The sequence below is a fragment of the Schistocerca cancellata genome, chromosome 8 (assembly GCF_023864275.1).
Source record: "Schistocerca cancellata isolate TAMUIC-IGC-003103 chromosome 8, iqSchCanc2.1, whole genome shotgun sequence".
NCBI lineage: Eukaryota > Metazoa > Arthropoda > Insecta > Orthoptera > Acrididae > Schistocerca > Schistocerca cancellata.
The window spans coordinates 4,553,737-4,562,729 of NC_064633.1; the positions used below are offsets into that span (position 1 = coordinate 4,553,737).

General features: G+C 44.7%; 1 pseudogene; it reads right to left on the bottom strand.

The window, feature by feature from the left end:
• Window positions 1-1,579: 1,579 nt before the first annotated feature.
• On the bottom strand, window positions 1,580-1,697 carry LOC126096001 (5S ribosomal RNA; annotated as a pseudogene).
• Window positions 1,698-8,993: the final 7,296 nt, after the last annotated feature.

Genomic DNA, 8,993 nt, shown 5'->3' on the forward strand with positions numbered 1-8,993 from the left:
TTGAATACAAAGTTTCACTCGCATGACCTAGTTTGAATTTCCACCAGAACGTCCATAGCACAATTACCGTGCAGCCAACTCTACACGGGAAGTTGGAAATCAATGCCTTGAGTGTGTACTCATCACGTGAGTCGTTATTGGGTTAATAGCAAAAATGGTTCAAATGGCTATGAGCACTATGGGACTTAACTTCTAAGGTCATCAGTCCCCTAGAACTTAGAACTAATTAAACCTAACTAACCTAAGGACATCACACACATCCATGCCCGAGGCAGGATTCGAACCTGCGACCGTAGCGGTCGCGCGGTTCCAGACTGTAGCGCCTAGAGGCCCTCGGCCACCCAGACCGACGGTTAATAGCAAATTTTACACGCCACATGCGCAAGTCCTATTTTTAACAAACATGGAGTACTCGACAGGTGGCAGTGAGAAGATAATGACCATCGGATCAAGAAATAAAATCAAATAATTTCTCACGCAAGATTACTTAAATATTTCACACTTCACTCGAGAAAGTCAAACTGAAAACATTGAACGACGTTCCCTAGTCTCTGTTACGACTGTTGCGGCCACGAGTGACAGAAGCAAAAGGTTGATGCGCAGTCTACAAAAAAAAAAAAAAAAAAAAAAAAAAAAAAAAAAAAAAATCCATCAAATACTCAGCAAACAAGTTAACTGAAATGAATAAATGCAAGAGAACTGAAAAAAAACCTCAGTAAATATCAAATGTGCTGAAGGTACCGCAGGATTAACTTAATCCCCTAACCGGGGATTTTACTTGTAAAATGATTAAAAATTGTGGTCGCAGTGTAACCCTGGCCACGAGAGTGCCTGAAAATTACGAATTAATAATTTTAACTATAATGTAAGTCATTCTTTTGATATTTATCAGACTGCCTGACAGAGACCTGTTTCGAGGCTGACCACCCTCTCAGCAATCCGGAAGACGAGTGACGAAAAACGTAGGAGCGCCGCTAGCGGTCAGTCGGCTCGTCTCTAGAGGCGAGGGGGACGACTTGCTACCAACCCTCAAAACGTCCACCACTACAGCTGCATGTTTGACAGAGCTCACTACGAATTTCGTTGGCGCCAAATTTCTGAACTACAGCTGATCTATTCACGAAATCACACTCAAAACAATCATTCACTGCATAACCGATAGCAACATAAGAGGAACGGGAAATGGACCTGCACAACAAATAAATAAACACAGTGGTGTCCATCCCTTTGCAAGAGGCTCTCGGTTTAATAAAATATGAATATGACCAATGACATCATTAATAAGAAACACAGTGTACCTTGAGGTAAAGCAGTGGGAGTAACAACTAGTTCCGCCTCATTGTGTAAACATGTACATATCATTGACATATTAAGCAAGTGCTCCGTCTTCAGGTCACAAGTGGCCCATCGGGATCATCCGACCGCCGTGTCATCCTCAGTTGGAGATGCGGATATGAGGGGCGTGTGGTCAGCACACCGCTCTCCCGGTCTTTATGATGGATTTCTCTGACCGGAACCGCTACTATTCTGTCGAGTAGCTCCTCAATTGGCATCACGAGGCTGAGTGCAACCCGAAAAATGGCAACAACGCCTGGCCACCTGGATGGTCACCCATTCAAGTGCCAGCCACGCCCGACAGCGCTTAACTTCGGTGATATGACGGGAACCGGTGTATCCACTGCGGCAAGACCGTTGCCATTGATATATTGGTCTTTCGTAATTCGTCCATCTACAAGATTTTAAAGGATGTTGGACGTAAGTAATCACTGCTTATCACACGCCCTATCGAATAAAGTTAGCAAAATATGGATTAATTAACTAGTCCCTATACCAGACTGAAATATAATTTGTGACAGACAAAATTAGAGAAATTAAATACAGTTTTAGAAAGACGAGCTTGGGAAACTACAACTGAAGTAAGGACCCATTGCAATTCCACTTTCTACATGATGAAATTATTTTTTCAGTTTTATTTCTAGGCCATAGACTACACCTATGATGAATGCCTTGGAACTGGAACTGGAATTTGTGTTTGACAGGAGAATTATCCATAGGAGACTTTATAATAGCAAGAATGGCAATTACACTACTAAATTATTTTCACAGTCAATATTATTACGCTTTCTAAAATTACACTGGTAAACCAACTTGAAAGCTGCTCTTATGAAGGTATTTGACATCAGATTTAAAGACGATAGGCAATAACATTTCATTGTTTTGCCAATGTTTCTTGGACGCAAACCTCAAAAAGCGGACGCTACCGTAAAAAATCCTCATCGGCAACTCTGTTCTTGTTGTACTCTGAAGACTGGTTTGATGCAGCTCTCCACGCCAGGCTACGCTGCGCAAGCCTCTTCAGCTCTGGAGAACTGCTGCAGCCTGCAACCTGTCGAAACTGTTTGTTGTATTCATCTGTCGGTCGTCCTCTACAATTTTTACTTCCACAGTCCCTTTCCATACTAAACTGACGACTTCTTTACGTCTCAGAATGCGTCCCATCAATCAATCTCTTCCGAAGTGATGTCAGAAAAGGTATTATCATCGGAGTTAGAGCCTAAAATACACCGAGGTGACAAAAGTCATCGCATTGCAGAAAATCGACTGTCACGGATTCAACAAGTCGTTGGTAGTATCGAGCCATGCTTTGCATACAGCGGTACATAGCCGCGACTGACATCTCGATTATGTCTCACAACTGTTCGATGGGATTCAGGTCAGGCGATCTGGGTGGCCAAATCATACACACGAACTATGCAGGATGTTTTTCAAACGAATCGCTTACAATTGTGACCTAATGACGAACATGAAGTCCATGAATGACTGCAAATGGTCTCCAAGCAGCCGAATGTAACTACACTCCTGGAAATGGAAAAAAGAACACATTGACACCGGTGTGTCAGACCCACCATACTTGCTCCGGACGCTGCGAGAGGGCTGTACAAGCAATGATCACACGCACGGCACAGCGGACACACCAGGAACCGCGGTGTTGGCCGTCGAATGGCGCTAGCTGCGCAGCATTTGTGCACCGCCGCCGTCAGTGTCAGCCAGTTTGCCGTGGCATACGGAGCTCCATCGCAGTCTTTAACACTGGTAGCATGCCGCGACAGCGTGGACGTGAACCGTATGTGCAGATGACGGACTTTGAGCGAGGGCGTATAGTGGGCATGCGGGAGGCCGGGTGGACGTACGGCCGAATTGCTCAACACGTGGGGCGTGAGGTCTCCACAGTACATCGATGTTGTCACCAGTGGTCGGCGGAAGGTGCACGTGCCCGTCGACCTGGGACCGGACCGCAGTGACGCACGGATGCACGCCGAGACCGTAGGATCCTACGCAGTGCCGTAGGGGACCGCACCGCCACTTCCCAGCAAATTAGGGACACTGTTGCTCCTGGGGTATTGGCGAGGACCATTCGCAGCCGTCTCCATGAAGCTGGGCTACGGTCCCGCACACCGTTAGGCCGTCTTCCGCTCACGCCCCAACATCGTGCAGCCCGCCTCCAGTGGTGTCGCTACAGGCGTGAATGGAGGGACGAATGGAGACGTGTCGTCTTCAGCGATGAGAGTCGCTTCTGCCTTGGTGCCAATGATGGTCGTATGCGTGTTTGGCGCCGTGCAGGTGAGCGCCACAATCAGGACTGCATACGACCGAGGCACACGGGGCCAACACCCGGCATCATGGTGTGAGGAGCGATCTCCTACACTGGCCGTACACCACTGGTGATCGTCGAGGGGACACTGAATAGTGCACGGTACATCCAAACCGTCATCGAACCCATCGTTCTACCATTCCTAGACCGGCAAGGAACTTGCTGTTCCAACAGGACAATGCACGTCCGCATGTATCCCGTGCCACCCAACGTGCTCTAGAAGGTGTAAGTCAACTACCCTGGCCAGCAAGATCTCCGGATATGTCCCCCATTGAGCATGTTTGGGACTGGATGAAGCGTCGTCTCACGCGGTCTGCACGTCCAGCACGAACGCTGGTCCAACTGAGGCGCCAGGTGGAAATGGCATGGCAAGCCGTTCCACAGGACTACATCCAGCATCTCTACGATCGTCTCCATGGGAGAATAGCAGCCTGCAATGCTGCGAAAGGTGGATATACACTGTACTAGTGCCGACATTGTGCATGCTCTGTTGCCTGTGTCTATGTGCCTGTGGTTCTGTCAGTGTGATCATCTGATGTATCTGACCCCAGGAATGTGTCAATAAAGTTTCCCCTTCCTGGGACAATGAATTCACGGTGTTCTTATTTCAATTTCCGGGAGTGTATTTCCATTCAATGAAAGGTTCAGTTGGACCAGAGAACATAGTCTGTTCCATGTAAACACAGCCTACATCGTTATTTATCCGCCACCAGCTTGCACAGTGCCTTGTTGACAACTCGGATCCACGACTTCGCAGAGTCTGCGCCACACTAGAACCCTACCATTAGCTAGTACCAATCGAAATCGGGACGCATCTGACCAGGTCACCATTTTCCAGTCGTGTAAGGATCAATCGATATGGTCACAAGTACAGGAGAGCCGTTGCAGGAGACAGTCGTGCTGCTAGCAAAGACGCTCGCGTCGGTCTTTTGCTGCCGTATCCCTTTTTTCGCCGCTCTGTCCCAATGGATACATTCGCCGTACGTCCCACATTAATTTTCGCAGTTATTTCACGGAGTGTTGCTTGTCTGTTAGCACTGACAACTCCACTTAACGACCGAGAGCAGCGGCGTTTGCATCAAAACCGTCGGCCAGTGCGCTATCGTGTTGACAGGTAATGGCTGAAATTTGGATTTCTCGGCACTCGCTTGACACTGTGGATCTCGGAATATCAACTTCCCTAAGGATTTCCGAAATGGAATGCCCGATGATTCTAGCTCCAACTACCGTTCTGCCTTCAAAGTCTGTTAATTCCCGTCGTGCGGCCATACCACGTTGGAAACCTTTTCACATGAATCACTTGAGTACAAAAGACAGTTTCGCCAATGCACTAGTCTTACGTGGTACTACTGCCACCTGTATATGTGCTTGTCGCTATCACCTGACTTCTGTCACCACAGTGTAGAAACAATAACAGATTCTTCAGACATGTGTTCACATCGTACGTCACTCGCACTGAACCCAATACAGATAAGACGAGCGCTTTGTACTGTGTTGCGAGCTATGAGTTGACACAAACCTTTCTTTACTTCTCACCCCCTTCACTTGTTAATCACAAAGCGAATCCTTCAGAGGTACTCAGAGCTCTTGAAAGAAGCGGTCTGTAAATAAAGGACCACGTGACTCAAATAAAACAAAATCAAATAATACAGGGTGAGTCAACCTGTTCACGTTGACCATGTCGTAAACCGTTTAAGATGTCGCAATTCTCTTTCCACGTAGATGAATTGCGAGAAAACCTTCACTAAATCTCTTGTCATAGCGATATTAATGACAGAGAGATAGGCATCAATTCAGTTTCTTTCAGAAGAAACTACAATTATTTCTGCTGCTAATACACACATCAAAAGAAGTATTGCATCACCTCGGTTCCGACAGTTCCGGAACCTGTACAGAAAATTAGAATAGATATCAACATAAATATCATTTTCGGCCTTTCTATTGCTTACGGAAACCACACATTGCACGTTGTACCACAATACAGCAAGACCTTCAGAGGGGGTGGTTCAAATTGCTGTACAAGCCGGTACCTATGATACCCAGTAGCACGTCCTCTTGCATTAATGCATGCCTGTATTCGTCTTATCATACTATTCACAGGTTCATCAAAGCACTGTTGGTCCAGATTGTCCCATTCCTCAGCGGCGATTCGGCGTAGATCCCTCAGAGTGATTGGTGGGTCATGTCGTTCATAAACAGTCCTTTTGAATCTATCCCAGGCATGTGCGATAGGGTTCATGTCTCGAGAACATGCTCGCCACTCTAGTCGAGCGATGTCGTTATCCTGAAGGAAGTCATTCACAAGATATGCACGATAGGGGCGCGAATTGTCGTCCATGAATACGAATGCCTCACCAATATGCTGCCGATATGGTTGCACTATCGGTCGGAGGATGGCATTCACGTATTGTACAGCCATTACGGCGCCCTCCAAGACTACCAGCGGCGTACGTCGGCCCCACATAATACCACCCCAAAACAGCAGGGAACCTCCATCTTGCTGCACTCACTGGACAGGGTGTCTAAGGCGTGCAGCCTGACCAGGTTGCCTCCAAAAACGTGCCTGACGATTGTCTGGTTGAAGGCATATGCGACACTCATCGGTGAAGAGAACGTGATGTCAGTCCTGTGCGATCCATCCGGCATGTTGTTGGGCCCATCTGTACCGCGCTGCATGGTGTCGTGGTTGCAAATATGGACCTCGCCACGGACGTCGGGAGTGAATTTGCGCATCATGCAGCATATTGCGTACAGTTTGAGTCTCAACACGACATCCTGTGTCTGCACGAGAAGCATTATTCAACATAGACAGGAATCGGACACATGGATACACCTATATTCAGCAACCTGCAACACAATATTAAGTGTCGTGTAGATAATACATCAGAGATTACGAATGCCATAATTGTGGCAGTGAGGAAGCAGATCCCTTACGTTGATCACTTAACGGCGTCCGTACCTTCACTGTCATGTAATGGGTGTAAGAAGCAGCACTTTCTGGAGGGTAGGACATAGTGAAGTTTCCATTTATTCCGTCTATTTAAAAATGAAACGAGTACTAGCACAGCAAAAGCGCCAACGGTACTGACTGTCTCTTGTCACGCGGGTGCACTGTGAGAAGCAAACGGACTCCTTGCGCTTGTTAGAGAACTGCGAAAAGTCTCTGGCTTCCTGCGCAAAGGGGCCTCTCCACGTTCAATAATATCGTCAAACCGTCAATATGTTGACCTACTGAAAGCGTTTATTGACACACAGTAATAGAAATGTTGACAAGTAGTATTGATGACCCTCAAAATACTCACCGTATTGTCAATACATACCGAATGTGTAAGGCAAGTATTGATGGTTGAACAAAAGTCTCCATTAAGATGTTGACAGAGATTCATGACCTAGCCACATGCCATCAGTATGTGCTGTTTTCACTTCACCGTTGCGTACATCATACCTCAGATTCAATTTCTAGGAGATCTGTTAACACAACACATTTTCCGTAGGCCTACGGAAGGGTAATCATCTATATATATAAAACAAAGTCGGGTTTGTTACAACACTTATAACTCAAGATCTGCTGGACCAATTTTCATGGTTTTTGATTTGTTGGATTTGTCTCCGCCCCGAATAGCAGAATACATCTTAAAAATAATGAAAAATTGACGAATACTTGAAAAATGCGTTATTTTCCCTAAAAGTTCTTCAGTTTCGGAGCTGTCAAATTTTTTTGTCAAAATCTGTAAGTAATGATTGACATTTATGCATGCGTTCATAAACTATTTAAAATGGATGAATAAACTATTATGTGTATTGTTTTTTTAAAAAGATGGAAAAATATTATGCGTGCGTTCAGAAATGTGTAATGAATACTTAATCATTTCAATAAATGCTCATTTGTTTATTACATGTCAAACATTTGTTGTCCAATCCTGTCAAATACTGTAACAACTATTTATGTGTGCGTTCAGAAATTTATTTTGTGTAAAATGTCTCGAAAGTTCAGGTAGGTACTGTTATATTTGTTTGTTTTAGACATTAATTTGTGTAAATTATTTATTAAATTAATTAAAGATTTATTCTACAGGTTAACAAAAGTGTAAATGTCTTTTCATAGGTTGTCTATGATTTTTCTTGATAAGCTATTGTCTATGTCTCGATTGTTTTATGTGGTTTTGTGCGAGTGCATATTCAGTATTACTATTAATAAAAATGCCGCGTCCTAGAAGATCTAATCTTTCCCAGCGGAGCCGTAATGCAATTAGGCAACGGAATATCGCGAGTCAATTATCTGACGAAGAACGAGAAATTGCCCGAGAAGAGCGCCGCGTTAGGAAGGAGAAAAGAAGGGCCTTAATTCGTGCTTCTCAAACACAAGAGCAAAGAGAGGCAGCCCGTGAAACGGCTAGATTAGAAACGAGAAATCGTCGAGCTTATCGTACAGATGAACAGAGGAATAATCTTCGAAGTGCAAGAAGAAATGGTTCAAGTATTGATTTGAATCAAGCAGCGTTTCGATATGATTGCACCATCGACTACAGCTTGCATCGTTTAGTTTGCATTGGTCCAATGGACGTTGTTTGCCAGCATTGTGGCGCATTGAAGTTTGATGGTGAAACGCCTGGTTTGTGCTGCCTTAGTGGTAAAGTGACATTGCCATTAATGGTCCCGCCACCAGAGCCATTGCGTTCCCTGCTTTATGGCGAAACACTAGAATCACGACATTTTCTAGCGAACACTCAAAAATACAATGTCTGTTTCCAAATGACTTCATTTGGGGCGGAAATTATCGAAGAACACGGATATAATCCGACATTTAAGGTAATTTACGTTAAAAACTTTATTTTCTATGATTGTAAAAAAATTTGGAATGTAGTTTGTTAGATTTCTGTATTTGTCTCTAAAATAAAAATGGTATGTTATTATTTGAAAAAAAAGTGTTTGTAAATCTAACTATAACTATGGCTTTGAATTTACAGATTCAAGGCCAGATTTGCCATCGCATTGGATCATTTCAACCTATTGAAGGTGCACAGCACAAATTCTTGCAAATATACTTCATGGGCAATATGGAAGAACAACTTGACCGGCGTCAAGGGATCAACACAGCTACGAAAAGAGCAATTCTCCAAGATTTGCAGCAAATGCTTCATGAACATCATGCATTGGTCAGGCTGTTCAAGACTGCTTTAGAGCACATGCCAAGTGATGGCTATAAAGTTGTAATCAGAGCAGATAAAAGACCAGCTGGAACACATGAACGCACATTTAATGCTCCAACAATCGATGAAGTGGCAATCCTGATTGTTGGTGAAAACTTGGAAACACGTGATATTGTGCTTACACGACGCAA